We start from the raw sequence: 16,162 nt of genomic DNA on the forward strand, positions 1-16,162 counted from the left end.
AATGCTGGCAGCAGGGATTGCACTTCTGGCCAAGATTAAACCATGACAAAATCTGTGGGTAACATGAGTGTGAGGACTTTGTGGGAATGTGCTGTATGAACCTCTCTGATCACAGTGAGTCAATTGCTGATCACCACTTGCTGAGGCGATCGGCCCCAGGGCAGACACGTTCTGCAGCGGAGCAGGGGATCGGGACAGGCAGGGCTTTTTTTCCAGCACCGAGGCCACTTGAGAGAGCCGCCAGGGCCCGGCAGCCCGCTCGAGGGAGGCTGATGTGGTGTAGGTGGAGCTGGCAGCGTCCCCTCCCGGCAAGAGGTGCTCCTCACCCAGGCTGAGTTCAGGTACCAGAGGCTGCATGGTGTGGTTGGTTTCTGCATCTCTTTCTTCTCTGGCTGGTAGCGCAGCGTCACAGTGCTGCTCCCCAGGCATGAGACACAGTCGTGGGTGTTGCACTTTTGACAGATGTGTCCTGTTCATTGCTGTTGCAGAACAGACAGCGCAGAAAGAAGGCCAGGCTGGGAGCAGCAAGGGGCAAGGTGAGCAGCCATGCTGTCAGCGTGGAGTCTCCAGATGACAGGGGTGAGCCTTGGGCTTTGCTGACTCCCCTTGGCCCTCAGCCCTGCAGCCCTGCTCTCAGAGCTGGCCTGCCTGGCCCCTACCATGCTGTGGCCACCGTGCCTGGGCCCAGTCCCGCAGCAGCAAGTGGGTCCTAGTGCAAGGAGCTGCAGGGTTGTCATGGCAGCAGGGACACCACTAGAAGGGAAGAGTCAGCAGGAAAGCTGCAGCAAGGGCAAGGCTTTGGTCTGGCCCAAAAGAGAAAAGGCAAAGCAGGAAAAGGAGTGGAGGCAATGGCACTCTCCTCCAGGAAGCCTGGCAGCGGGCAGTCTGTTCTGGGTTTAGGGAGAAGGATGAGGGGAAATGAGCGCAAGAAGCAGCAGAGCCAGCGTGTGTGAAAAGGGAAGGTGATGGCTGCTTTACAAGCTCTTCGTCTGCCTTGTACCTACTCGGCTCTCCTGGGTTTCCTTCAGTCACAGATTCATATGCCAGTGCACACAAGCCCCAAGACCTGAATGTCTGTGGTGGTTTTACCACGCTAGGCAGCTGAACACCACAACCACTCTCACACTCCCCCTCCTTAGATGAGGAGGGGAAGAAGTAAAGGAAAGAACAACTCATGAGTTGAGGTAAGGATAATTTAATTTAAGGAAATAATACTAATGATTATTAAGGAAAGATTATTATGAATCAAACAATATAACTAAAGGGAAAAAAGGGAAAGGGGAAAGGGAGGGGGAAAGGAAAAATAAAACAAATAAAGGCTATGTGGAAGTGCAGAGGAAAGAAATTACTCTCTTCTTCCCACAAATGAGCAATGCTTGACCATGTCCTTGAAGCAGGGCCTCAACGCATGTAGCCGGTGTTTGGGAGGACGGATGTTTTCACAACGAGAGCCCAGCCCTTCCCTCTTCTTCCTGTTTCCACCTTTTATTGGTGAGTGTGACACCACATGGTATGGAATATCCCTTCGGTTGGTTTAAGTCAGCTGCCCTGGTGATGTTTCTTTCTCGCGTTTTTGCCCACCCCCTAGGAGGGTTAGAGAGAGTCTTGATGCTGTGCCAGCACTGCTCAGCAGCAGACACAAAACTGGTGTGGTAACACTGCTGTTCTAGCTACAAGTGCACAGCACTGTATGGGCTGCTGCAGGGAAAGTTAACATCCCAGCCAGAGCCAGTACAACCTCCACCCCTTATTCTGTAACATTTGTGTCACTCTCAGGTCCCCCATACTTTAGCATATAGGTATTCTCACCACCATTGTTCCTTGTTCTTTAACAGATTGATAGGTAGGTATATCTTTTAATTCTATAGGTCTTTCTTGGAAAATGTTCATAAGAACTGTTGACGATTTAGTCTTCATCTGCCAAAGTGGTCACTCAGGGCAGGCAGAGTTGGATGTCTGGACACCAGCACCAGCTTTGCTCAAGTCCTTGTTGCACTTGCCCAGTTCCTTGCAAAGTTGACCTGTCGTTGATCCTGCAGCATCTTCCTACAACATATAACTTAGATTATAGATTAGTTTTCTCTCAAGGTTAAATTTCTTCAAGGCACGCACTTGATATCCCCATTCTTTTGCAATACCCACCAGGTATACCCCAGTCCTTGGGCAAAGACAATCCCATGAGTGGGTTTGCCTTTTCCCGAGGCAGGAGCAACCCACACTGCCTTCCCCATCCACTTTCCTACATGCACTGCGGGGACTTTAGCTCCTTTCACCATGTGTAGGGGTTTTGTTTCGGCAGGACCAGCATGGCTGTCAGACCCGCTGTTGTTAACTAGCCAAGTGGCTTCTGGTAGATTTATGTCCCATTGTTTCCATGTCCCAGCACCCAGTGCTCGTAACATAGTCTTTAACAGTCCATTGTACCTCTCAGCCTTCCCAGAGGCTCGTGAGTGATAAGGGATGTGATACACCCACTCAATACCATGCCTCTTGGCCCAGGAGGTGACAAGATTGTTTTGGAAATGACTCCCATTGCCAGACTCGATTCTCTCTGGTGTACCATGACACCACAGCACTTGCCTTTCTAGGCCCAAGATAGTGTTTCAGGCTGTGGCATGGTTTACAGGGTATGTTTCCAGCCACCCAGTAGTTGCTTCTACCATGGTGAGTATGTACCGTTTGCCTTGGCAGGTTTGTGGGAGTGGTCCAATATAGTCAATTTGCCAGGCCTCACCATATTGAAACCCTAGCCACCTTCCCCTGTTCCAGGGAGATTTTACCTTCATGGCTCTCTTGATTGCAGCACAGGTCTCACACTAATGGGTAACCTGTGTAATGGTCTCAATGGTCAGGTCCACCCCTTGATCACGAGCCCATCTGTATGTGGCATCCTTCCCTAGATGTCCTGATGTTTCATGGGCCCATCGAGCTACAAACAGCTCACCCTTACGTCCTCAGTCCAGGTCCACCTGAGACACTTCAATTTTTGAAGCTCGATCTACTTTGTTGTTCTGATGTTCTTCAGTAGCGCGACTCTTGGGCATGTAGGCATCTACACGACGTACTTTCACATCCAGGTTTTCTACCCAGGCAGCAATATCTTGCCAAAGGGTAGCAGCCCAGATAGGTTTACCTCTGCGCTGCCAGTTGCTCTGTTTCCATTGCTGCAGACACCCCCAGAGTACATTTGCCACCATCCATGAGTCAGTGTAGTGGGGATTTTCCCTTTGAACATCCAATGTAACACAGGTAGCCGTGGTGCCAAGAAGAGCTCTGCCTCTGTACCCACAACTTCTGAAGCAGCTCAAACACCCTCATACGCTGTTAGCATCTCTTTTTCAGTTGGGGTGTACTTGATAGCCCCGGCTCCAGATACCCAGAGGTTGACCCCGAGTTTCTTCTGAGGTTTTCTGCCAGAGTCTCCAGGTGAGGCCATGCTCCCCAGCTGCAGTATAAAATATTTTTGCACAGCTGGTCTTGTACTGACAGGCCCAAGGGCTACTGTATGAGTGATTTCTTGTTTGATTTGTTCAAAGGCCTGTTGTTGCTCAGGGCCCCACTTGAAATAGTTTCTCTTTCGAGTCAATTGATATAGAAGACTCACAAGCTGACTATAGCCTGGCACATGCATTCTCCAGAATCCTGCAAGGCCTAGGAAAGCTTGCATTTCTTTTTTGCTAGTTGGCGGAGACATAGCCATTATTTTGTTGATCACATCCATCGGAATATGGCGAAGTCCGTCCTGACATTTTATCCCCAAGAACTGGATTTCCTGTGCAGGTTCCTTGACCTTACTCTGTTTAATGGCAAAACCAGCTTTCAGAAGGATTTGGACTATTTTCTTTCCTTTCTCGAAAACTTCCTCTGCTGTGTCACCCCACACAATAATGTCATCAATGGACTGCAGGTGTTCAGGAGCTTCCCCTTGCTCCAGTGCAGACTGGACCAGTCCATGGCAAATGGTAGGACTGTGTTTCCACCCCTGGGGCAGCCGATTCCAGGTGTATTGGATGCCCCTCCAAGTGAAATCAAACTGTGGCCTGCACTCTGCTGCTAGAGGGATGGAGAAAAATGCATTAGCGATATCAATTGTGGCGTACCACTTGGCTGTCTTCGATTCCAGTTCGTACTGGAGTTCCAGCATGTCTGGCACTGCAGCACTCAGCGGTGGTGTGACTTCATTCAGGCCACGATAGTCCACCGTTAGCCTCCACTCGCCATTAGACTTTCACACTGGCCATATGGGACTATTAAACGGTGAGCGAGTCTTGCTGATTGCTCCTTGACTCTCCAGCTGATGAACTAACTCATGGATGGGAATCAGAGAGTCTCGGTTGGTGCGATATTGCCGTCGGTGCACCATTGTGGTAGTGATTGGTGCTTGCTGTTCTCCAACCTTCAGCAATCCTACAACAAAAGGGTCTTCTGAAAGGCTAGGCAGGGTAGACAGCTGCCTAATCTTCTCTGTGCTCAAAGCAGCTATGCCAAAAGCCCACCAGTACCCTTTTGGATCCTTGAAGTACCCTCTCTTGAGGTAGTCTATGCCAAGGATGTATGGAGCCTCAGGGCCAGTCACAATGGGATGCTTTTGCCACTCATTCTCAGTTAGACTCACTTCAGCTTCCAGTACAGATAGTTGTTGGGATCCCCCTGTCCCTCCAGAGATACAGATGAGTTCTGTCCCTTGGTAGCCTGATGGCATTAAGGTACATTATGCACCAGTGTTCACTAGAGCTTTGTATTCTTGTGGTTCCAATGTGCCAGGCCATCAGATCCACACAGTCCAATAAATCCAGTTATCCCTCTCCTCTACCTGGCCAGAGGCAGGGCCCCTCTAGTCCTGGTTGGAATGTCTGCCACTTAATTCTTGCAAATGAGAAACAGAGGTCCCTTCATCAGGATCAAGAATAACAGCAGCTCTTCTACTACCTCTGGGGAAGTGCCCAACAGAAACTGGAGCAGCATTTTTCTTAGGAGCCCCTCTTCTTGCTGCTGTATTTCCTTTCAGTTCATGTACCTGAGCAGCTAGGGTTGAATTAGGTACACCATCCCATTTCTTCATATCTTCCCCGTGGTCACACAGATAAAACCACAAGGTGCCACGTGGTGTGCGTCTTGGGTACTCTCTCTCTTGAGCAGGAAAATACTGATTCTTAGTGGCTGAAGTTGCTAATCTAGCTACAAGTGCAGAGCACAGCACTGTATGGGCTGCTGCAGGGAAAGTTAACTTCCCATCCAGAGCCTGTACAGTGTCCCCAGCAGTCTGGGCAGGATCACTTGTTTATGACCCAGGGGACAATGGGTGCTCTCGTGTGTCCCCAGTGGCTCTTAGGTTCTTCATTGGCAGCAACGGACGAGGTTTGGGCAAGTCTTTTCTATCTTTTAGATGTGCTCATCTGTTAATCATAGAATTAAAGAACGGCTTGGCTTGGAATGGACCTTAAAGATCATGTGGTTCCAACCCCCTGCCATGAGCAGGAATGCCACCCAGTAGCTGAGGTTGCCCAGCCTCATCCAGTCTTGGTCTTGAACACCTTCCAGGATGGGGCATCCAAAACCTCTCTGGGCAACCCATTTTCTGTGACTCAGCATCCTCTGAGTGAAGAATTTCCTCCTAACATCTAACTCTCCCTTCTTTTAGTTTAAAACTATTCCCCCTTGTCCTGCTATTATCTGCCCAAGTAAAAAATTGCTCTCCTTCTTCTTTATAAGCCCCCTTTAAAGTACTGAAAAGCCATAAGGAAATCTCCCTGGAGCCTTTTCTTTTTAGGCTGACCATCCGCAGGTCTCTCAGCCTTTCTTCACAGGAGAGGTGCTCCAGCCCTCTGTGCATCCTTGTGGCCCTCCTCTGAACCCGCTCTAAGAAGTCTACATGCTTCTGGTGCTGTGGGACCAGAACATTTTTTGTATAGTAGGAGTAAAATGTAGCGGCAAGTATCGTGTGTGTCACTATCCAATGAGTGAAGTGCTTCATTGTAGATGCATTTTATAAAGAAAATGGATTGTGTGGACAGAAAGAGAAGTGTACCAATATTTTCCCAATAAAACATTATTTATTTGACCTAGGATTGGTTTCACTTACTAAAAGGAACAGAAGGGAGATAACATTTTAAAATTCCTTATTCTATCAAAATAAAAGTGTTTTTCTACTGTTGAGACGGTTCTTCACTAACAGAAGTTTCTATAGGCAGGTAGGATAGTAGCTTGGATGCCACTGCTGTACTTGAGAAGCTAGCAGCTTTTACTGGCCACAGAATTATTTACAAAGCTGTGAGGATGGAAAGATATTTTCTCTGTGCCTTCAAGCTGTTCTTGCCAACTCGTCCTAGACAAACCAGTGATTTTGGTGCAGCTCGTGGTAAGAAAGGCTGGCTGAATGGCTTTGTGGATGAAAGGCAAGAAGATGAGATTTGCCCACAGGTGAGGATGTTTTAGCTTGTCCAGAGGGGAAAGTCTGGGAGCGAACTGGTTCAGAATACGTGAGTTGTAGTGAAAACTGTTGGTGTTCTCAATGGAACAGGCAAAGATTAATAGCAGAGCTAAAAAGACAAGATGGCTGATGAAATTTCTTTTGAAAATAAAAGCCCTGACTTTCATTTTTGCCCTTCCCAGCATCTTTGCAATTTCACCAGCTTCTCAAGGCTTACGCTCTTCATGCTCCCTGATTTGGGCAAGTTTAAAGTGCTTCTGCTTCATCTCATCTTCATTCAGCATTTCCTTACCCAGCTTAATCTCAGAATACTTTTCCTGACTTAACCATGGAATGTTTGCACAATATTTTGGGAGAATAGCTGTCATAGCTAAGACAAAAAGGATTTTTAGGATTGGGAAGAAGAACTCTCTCAGAGTAAAGGAGGATGCCAATTTAAACAGCCACTCAACTCAAGTCTGGTAGCCATAAGATAAACTGTATAGGACAATGAAAAATGATGATACCCCAACTACGGCTAGAACTAATGCCCACGAGAGGTAGACGTACCACCAACTAAGATCTATGTGCAGTCTCTTGTGAAAGAGCCTGGAGGTGAGACCTACTGGCTTGCTTGTAGGGCATCTTGCAGATGCAGTGTACCCTCTGCCAGTCAGTCAAGGGGCCAAGCCTGCACAGGTCTTCCTTCCACTGACTTCAAACTCCACCCAGAAACAAGCACTGGTCCCTGATTTTGACGCTCACCAGCCCCGTGGTTGAATATCTTGTAAGGTAGGGCGTCAGCAAGACAATGGAGATGTTCTGACTGTTGGCACCACTTCCTTGAGCTGCGGCTTTCAGCAGTGACTCTGGGAGACAGATAATGTAAGAAGCCTTGATGCTACAGTCTCACAGTAGTCCAGGACAGTCCAATTAGTCCAGGATATGCCTTTGGTGATATTTCTCTGTAGATCAGTTCTCCAGGGAAGAGGAGCACTTGTTGTTGGGGGCCTGTCTGCAGCATGGCCTGCCCTACCCAGCAAGAGGTTCTCCTCACCCAGGCTGAGTTCAGGTACCAGAGGCTGCGTGGTGTGGTTGGTTTCTGCATCTCTTTCTTCTCTGGCTGGTAGTGCAGCATCACAGTGCTGCTCCCCAGGCATGAGACACAGTCGTGGGTGTTGCGCCATTGACAGATGTGTCTGTGAGAGCCCAGGCAGGTGAGGAGTAAGGGTGATGGCTGCAGGTGGGGAGAGGAGGCTCGCAGAGCTTGGAGGAACAAGCCGAGCAGCGGAAGAAGCAGAAAAGTGCACAGAGGCATGTCAATAATGACCTGAGGGTCACGAGGGAGCTCTGGCATTGAAGTGCTGCCTGCAAGTGGGAACCAGACAAGAAGTCCCAGCTGTTAGTGGGTGCCCTTGGAGAACAGAACATGCTCCATGGAGACCAGGACCTGTCCCTCTCTCCCTGTGTCCTGGTTTCAGTTAGGACAGAGTTAATTTTCTCCCTAGTAGCTGGTAGGGTCCTTAGGATGTTTTGGCTTAGGATGAGAAGAGTGTTGATAACACCCTGATGTTTTAATTGTTGCAGACCAGTGCTTACACCAAGCCAAGGACATTTCAGCTTCTCACTCTGTCCTGCCAGTGTGAGGGTGCAGCAAGAGCTGGGAGGTTAGGGGTGCAGCAAGAGCTGGGAGGGGACAGACCCAGGACAGCTGACCCGAACTGGCCAAAGGGGTATTCCATACCATCTGACATCATGCTAAACAATATATATATATCTAGGGGTGGCTAACCGGGGGGAGGAGGGCCGTACTGCTCGGGGTTAGGCTGGACATCGGTCAGTGGGTGGTGAGCAATTGCATTGTGCATCGCTTGTTTTGTACACATTATTATTAGTAGTACTATTATCATCATTATTGTTATTATTGTTAATGTTATTATTACTGTTGTTATTATTATTTTCCTGTCTTAAAAAACTGTCTTTATCTCAACTCACAGGCTCCACTTTCCCATTTCTCTCCCCCGTCCCAGAAAGGGAGGGGGGAGGGTGAGTGAATGGCTGTGTGGTGTTTAGCTGCCAGCCAGGTTAAATCATAACAGTCCTTTTGGCACCCAATGTGGGGCACGAAGGGTTGAGATAACGACAGATCTAACCAGAGTGTGTTAAACTAAAATTGGTATAAGTATTAGACCTGCTTAATAGTTGCTAGTCATAATGCTGATTGCTTTTATCTCAAGTCTGCTGTGCCTGTTTTCCAAATTGAGTATTATAGCACCTTACTTTCCATATGTGCTCTCTGTCATGTTGTTTATTCTCTCCAGGCCCTGGTTTAAAATCATTATGGTACTGTGTATTGTAACAGTGGCTTATGAGATGATGAAATTTCTGGTCATTACTCTAACTTGGTGTTTGTACTCAGCAATGTCATCGACTATACTTTGGAAACCATATCTTGGAAACTATTAACAATTACACCTATTGTCTTTTTTCATCAGGGAGCCAATCTGTGGAGGGGAAAGGGGAAGATACTTTTTCTTACTTGTTCACTCTCCCTTTCTCCTTCACCACCCTCTTATCCTCTGAGCTTGTTACAATAGTTCTGCAAGATGTTGAATATCCATGGGACACTCAGACCAGCATGTTCTTGTTATGCCTCCTGAATGCACTTCAGGTTTTGTTTAAAGTTAAACAACTACTTATGAATCTCATCCAGAGATCTGTCCTGAGGCAGGATAGTTGTGAGTAGCAGGGAGTATGGGAGGATATGGGCAGGTTTCTAGAGCAATGGGCACTTCCAGTGTTTTGGAAATTCACCCCTGAACAACTGCAAAATCCTAAAAAACTGGGAGAATACTTGAAAAAAGGGTGTAATGACTCTGGCAGTTCCAAAGTGACACAAATCACTGGAACGTGCTGGGGTCTGGCCCATGCCTATTGAGCTGCAATTGATGCTACTATCAACTTAATGACAGACTTTGCGGCCACTCCAAGTCCTGTGACAGACCCAACAGCCACTCCAACCCCTATGATGGACTCTGCATCCATTCCAGCTCCTGCAGCCACTCCAGCTCCTGCAGCTGTTCCAGCTCCAGCTCCTGCAGCCGCTCCAGCTCCTGTGGCTGGGTCAGAGAAACAAGCTGTAGCAGTGCAAGTTGCCCCTGTAGAGAAGGTGAAAAAATGGTATAGAGATTCAGGTCATTTAGAACACAGAGAGTCTTCTGCTAGGTTTAGGTATAGAGAAGATGATGCTGGGCCATCAGGGATTCAGGAGGAGGAAGATGAGGATGCTGAAAAATCAACAGTAACTACCCGAAACCTATACCAGCATGAGCTATGAGATGTGCGAAAAGATTTTGGTCGCTGCATAGGTGAGCAGCTTGTCATCTGGCTGCTCCGGTGCTGAGACATGGGACCAGTTGTGTGAAATTAGAGGGCAGGGAAGCCAGACAGCTGGGATCCCTTGCTAGAGACACAGGCATTGACAAAGCAATTGCAGATGGAGCATGATCTCACAGCCTCTGGAGGTGTCTCCTGTCAGCTGCGAGGGAAAGATATCCCTTTGAGGAAGAATTTGTATGTCTACCAGGCAAGTGGACCGCTATGGAGAAAGGAATCCCGTACCTGAGGGAATTAGCCCTATGGGAGGTGATTTATGAGGACCCAGACCTCGGACAAACATCCACAGATCCAGATGAAGTCAGGTGTACACGACCCATGTGGCGGAAGTTTGTACGGAGTGCACCATCATCATATGCCAGCTCATTGGCAATTATGGCCTGAAAAGAGGATGAGGAACCCACAGTGGATGAAGTGGCTAAACAACTCCGGCAGTACGAAGAAAGTATCTCCTCTTCCTTACAGGCCTGCATCTCAGCTGTGGAGAAACTTTCTGAAGAGTTCCACCAACTTAAAGAGAATTTATCTTCCTCCCCACCTGAACAAACCAGTGTCCACCAACTAAAAGAGAATACTTTGGAGAAATTCTCTGGAAAGTTCCACCAACTTGAAGAGAGATTATTTTCGTCCCCACCTGTACAAAGCAGTGTCCCAGCTATCAGGGGTAAGTGTTCATCCACGCAAAGAAGACAATATGGTGGGTACACACCTCGTGCCACCCTGTGGTTTTACCTATGTGACCATGGAGAGGACATGAGAGAATGGCATGGAAAATCTACCATGACCCTAGAGGCATGGGTACGTGAGTTGCAAAACAAAACGATAAGGAAAAAGGGATTCTCTGAAAAGTTTGCTGCTCCAACGTCCAGCAGGCAGTCCTTCAAACACAGAAACAAAGAAGATTCTGACCAGGATTAGAGGGGCCCTGCCACCAGCCAGGGGGAGGAAAGGGACAATCGAGTTTATTGGACTGTGTGGATTCGATGGCCTGGCACATCACGCGCACAGAAGTATAAGGCTTTAGTAGACACCGGTGCACAATGTACTATAATGCCATCGAGCTATAAAGGACCAGAGCCCATCTATATTTGTGGAGTGACAGGGGGATCTCAGCAGTTGACTGTATTGGAGGCTGAAGTGAGTCTGACTGGGAATGAGTGGGAAAAGCACCGCATTGTGACTGGCCCGGATGCTCCGTGCGTCCTTGGCATAGACGGTCTCAGAAGAGGATATTTCAAGGACCCAAAAGGATTCCAGTGGGCTTTTGGCATAGCTGCTTTGAGCACAGAGAAGATTAGGCAGCTGTCTACCCTGCCTAGCCTTTCAGAAGACCCTTTTGTTGTAGGATTGCTGAAGGTTGGAGAACAGCAAGCACCAATCACTACCACAATGGTGCACCGACGGCAATATCGCACCAACCGAGACTCTCTGATTCCCATCCATGAGTTAGTTCATCAGCTGGAGAGTCAAGGAGCAATCAGCAAGACTCGCTCACCGTTTAATAGTCCCATATGGCCAGTGTGAAAGTCTAATGGCGAGTGGAGGCTAACGGTGGACTATCGTGGCCTGAATGAAGTCACACCACTGCTGAGTGCTGCAGTGCCGGACATGCTGGAACTCCAGTACGAACTGGAATCGAAGACAGCCAAGTGGTACGCCACAATTGATATCGCTAATGCATTTTTCTCCATCCCTCTAGCAGCAGAGTGCAGGCCACAGCTTGATTTCACTTGGAGGGGCATCCAATACACCTGGAATCGGCTGCCCCAGGGGTGGAAACACAGTCCTACCATTTGCCATGGACTGATCCAGTCTGCGCTAGAGCAGGGGGAAGCTCCTGAACACCTGCAGTCCATTGATGACATTATTGTGTGGGGTGACACAGCAGAGGAAGTTTTCGAGAAAGGAATGGAAATAGTCCAAATCCTTCTGAAAGCTGGTTTTGCCATAAAACAAAATAATGTCAAGGGCAGATCCAGTTTTTAGGAATAAAATGGCAAGATGGATGCCGTCAAATCCCAATGGATGTGATCAGCAAAGTAACAGCTATGTCTTCACCAACTAGCAAAAAAACCCACAAACTTTCCTAGGTGTTGTGGGGTTTTGGAGAATGCATATCCCACAAAATAACCCACAAACTTTCCTAGGTGTTGTGGGGTTTTGGAGAATGCATATCCCAAATTACAGTCTGATTGTAAACCTGCTCTACCAAGTAACCCGTAAGAAGAATGATTTTGAATGGGGCTCTGAGCAATGACAAGCCTTTGAACAAATTACACAGGAAATAGTTCATACAGTAGGCCTTGGGCCAGTCCGAACAGGACCAGTTGTAAAGAATGTGCTCTACACCACAGCAGGGGAGAATGGCCCCACCTGGAGCCTCTGGCAGATAGAGCCTGGGGAAACTCGAGGTTGACCCCTGGGGTTTTGGAGTTGGGGATACAGAGGATCTGAGGCCTGCTACACTCCAACCAAAAAGGAGATATTGGCAGCATATGAAGGAGTTCAATCTGCTTCAGAAGTGGTCGGTACTGAAGTGCAGCTCCTCCTGGCACCCCAACTGCTGGTACTAGGCTGGATGTTCAAAGGAAGGGTCTCCTCTACGCATCATACAACTGATGCTACATGGAGCAAGTGGGTTGCACTGATTACTCAGCAGGCTCGAATAGGAAACCCCAGTTGCCCAGGAATCTTGGAAGTGATTATGGACTGGCCAGAAGGCAAATACTGTGGGATATCATAAGAGGAGGAGGTGGTCCGTGCTGAAGAACCCCCACTGTACAACAAGCTACCAGAAAATGAGAAGAAATATGCCCTGTTCACTGATGGGTCCTGTCGTATTGTGGGAGACGGAAGGCTGCTGTATGGAGTCCTACACAACGAGTTGCAGAAGCTGCTGAGGGAGAAGGTGAATTGAGAGTTTGCAGAAGTAAAGGCCATTCAGCTGGCTTTAGATATTGCTGAACAAGTAAAGTGGCCAGTTCTCTATCTCTACACTGATTCATGGATGGTAGCAAATGCCCTGTGGGGCATTTGAGCATCTACGTGTACGCCACGTAGATGCTCATGTGCCCAAGACTCGGGCTACCGAAGAACATAACATCAGAACAACCAGCAGGTGGATCAGGCTGCTAAGATTGAAGTGGCTCAGGTGGACCTGGACTGGCAACATAAAGGTGGATTATTTATAGCCTGATGGGCCCATGACACCTTGGGCCATCAAGGTAGAGATGCAACATACAGGTGGGCTCGTGATCGAGGGGTGGACCTGACCATGGACACTATAGCACAGGTTATTCATGACTGTGAAACATGTGCTGCAATCAAGCAAGCCAAATGGTCAAAGCCTCTTTGGTATAGAGGACAATGGCTGAAATATAAATATGGAGGGGCCTGGCAGATTGATTACATCACACTCCCTCAACCCCGCAATGGCAAGCGCTATGTATTTACAATGGTGGAAGCAACCACCGGATGGCTGGAAACATATCCTGTGCCCCATGCCACCACCTGGAACACTATCCTGGGCCTTGAAAAGCAAGTCCCTGTGGCAACATGGCACCCCAGAAAGAATAGAGTCAGACAATGGGACTCATTTCCCATCTCCTCCTCAGCAGCCAGATGGTTTTCTTTTTCATTCTCACTCTATCTGTCCTTTCCCCCCACTCCGAATATCCCCTAATATTTTTGAGCATGACTTCTTAAATTGCATGTGCAGATGTCTGCCCAGCCTGAACCGCACACCAAGTCCTTGGCGCTGATTGCTCATTGCTGTTGCAGAACAGACAGAACAGAAAGAAGGCCAGGCTGGGAGCAACAAGAGGCAAGGTGAGCAGCCATACTGTTGATGCAGTGTCCCCAGATGCCAGGGTTCGACCCCTTGGCTTTGCTGACTCCCCTTGGTCCTCAGCTCTGCAGCTGTGCTCGCAGCTCAGTGATTGAGTGAAGATTTGAGTGCTAGAGCCATATAAATGTATGTTTAGCATGAACACCAGTAAGCTCATTATCCTCTTAAGGGGTATTAACTTTTATGTCCATTTTACATATAAAGAAGCAAAAGGTTTATCTCAGACACCGTGGCCCTCAAGATTCTGTTCTGCCACCAAAAAGGGGTTGTCAAGCCAACAGAAGACTCCCTTCTTTTCAACCCATAAGGTCTCTATTCTCTTTTGCGACACAACTCATGCTGTCCTCCTGTTCATTAAGGTCTGGTTTTACATGAAATACATGGATATGACTGTTCTGCCACCACGGAATCACAAAATTGTCTGGGTTGGAAGAGACCTCAAGATCGAGTCCAACCTCTGACCTAACACTAACAAGTCCTCCACTAAACCATATCACTAAGCTCTACATCTAAACATCTAAACTGTGTGCAGTTCTGGGCACCACAGTATAAAAAGGACATGAAACTGTTGGAGAGTGTCCAGAGGAGGGCTACGAAGATGGTGAAAGGCCTGGAGGGGAAGACGTACGAGGAACGGCTGAGGGCACTGGGCCTGTTCAGCCTGGAGAAGAGGAGGCTGAGGGGAGACCTCATCGCAGTCTACAACTTCCTCGTAAGGGGGTGTCGAGAGGCAGGAGACCTTTTCTCCATTAACACCAGTGACAGGACCCGCGGGAACGGGGTTAAGCTGAGGCAGGGGAAGTTTAGGCTTGACATCAGGAGGGGGTTCTTCACAGAGAGGGTGGTTGCACACTGGAACAGGCTCCCCAGGGAAGTGGTCACTGCACTGAGCCTGTCTGAATTTAAGAAGAGATTGGACTGTGCACTTAGTCACATGGTCTGAACTTTTGGGTAGACCTGTGCGGTGTCAAGAGTTGGACTTGATGATCCTTAAGGGTCCCTTCCAACTCAGGATATTCTATGATTCTATGATTCTATGATCTTCTAAAGACCTCCAGGGATGGTGACTCCACCACTTCCCTGGGCAGCCCGTTCCAATGCCTCACAACCCTTTCGGTAAAGAAGCTCTTCCTAAGATCCAACCTAAAACTCCCCTGGCGCAACTTTAGCCCATTCCCCCTCATCCTGTCACCAGGCATGTGGGAGAACAGACCAACCCCCACCTCGCTACAGCCTCCTTTAAGGTACCTCTAGAGAGCAATAAGGTCACCCCTGAGCCTCCTTTCCTCCAGGCTGAACAATCCCAGCTCCCTCAGCCACTCCTCATAAGACTTGTTCTCCAAAACAGGGCCATCCTGCCAACACAAGACTCCTTCCTTCAGCAGCCTCTCCTACCAAGCTTGCGGATCTCCATCCACCAAGTTTGTGAAAGAGAACAAGCTGCAAAAGAACAAGAACAAGCTGCAAAACTCCGTAAGACTGGTGCTTGTCAGTGATGCTGACAAGTCTGGCTGCTCTCCCCAATCAGGAAGGTGCGTTCACAGACTTTGTGATTTCTCTCACATGGTCAGCTGCCTCCTTGAAGAAGTCAAGGTGGTGCATCGCTGGCCATAGAACAGGCCTGGCTATCTATGCTGTGATCCTTCTGTATTCAAAATAAACTGTGTGGAAAATTCCCACCTCTTATGAATAAGATTTTTTTTCTAGGTGTACCACCAAGGTTCTTTTTTTTTTTTTTTTTTTTTTTTTTTTTCCTGTCGGCATATGGCAAGATCCATTTTCAAAATCACTTTTTTGTTATTGTTGTGATGTTTTGTTTTGTTTTCTCAGTTAAATAATGTACCAATAGTTTGTAAAAACCCAAAGGGTAGTACCAAGGAAGCTGCACAAGTAGGTAGTTTTGTCAGTGCTTTTGATGATAAGCCCACTTTTTCTAACAAAATGCAGGCCTACATTTAGATAACAGCATTAATAAATAAATAATAATATATAGTAAGGAGGAAGTGCGTCATTGTTAGAGGTGGTCCCACAAGGATCACCTGTATCACCAGCAGAGGGTGAAGTGTGTCATTGCGGTTGTGTTTTGTAAAATATACTTCTGTGGATATAAAGAGCATCTGACCGGTAATTTTCCATTCCTTTCCTGTGTGCTTTGTTTTTCATGAGAGCAGAGCAAGTTCTCAGTTTGTAACAGTTTACCTTGGTTAATCTTCACCTACAGATTGTAATATACTGACTGGTATGGGGATAGAGTTTTAAAGTACAAAATTATAGTAAAATAAAAAAAATCAGAGGCTCTATAAAATGGTATTCTGCAGTCAAATGTTAATGACTAGAAGTTAGATGTTAACAAAGCCATCAGCCTGCAAATATAAATGCAATGTTGTGAACTAATTTTAGTTGTCAGGTCATACCATACAATTTCTCTCAGCTGAGAAACTCTAAGCACAATCAGTAACAATGGGTTGAATGTTAAAATAAATAAATAAATAAATTATTATTATTATTAA

The sequence above is a fragment of the Anas acuta genome, chromosome 1 (assembly GCF_963932015.1).
Source record: "Anas acuta chromosome 1, bAnaAcu1.1, whole genome shotgun sequence".
In the NCBI taxonomy this organism is placed as follows: Eukaryota; Metazoa; Chordata; class Aves; order Anseriformes; family Anatidae; genus Anas; species Anas acuta.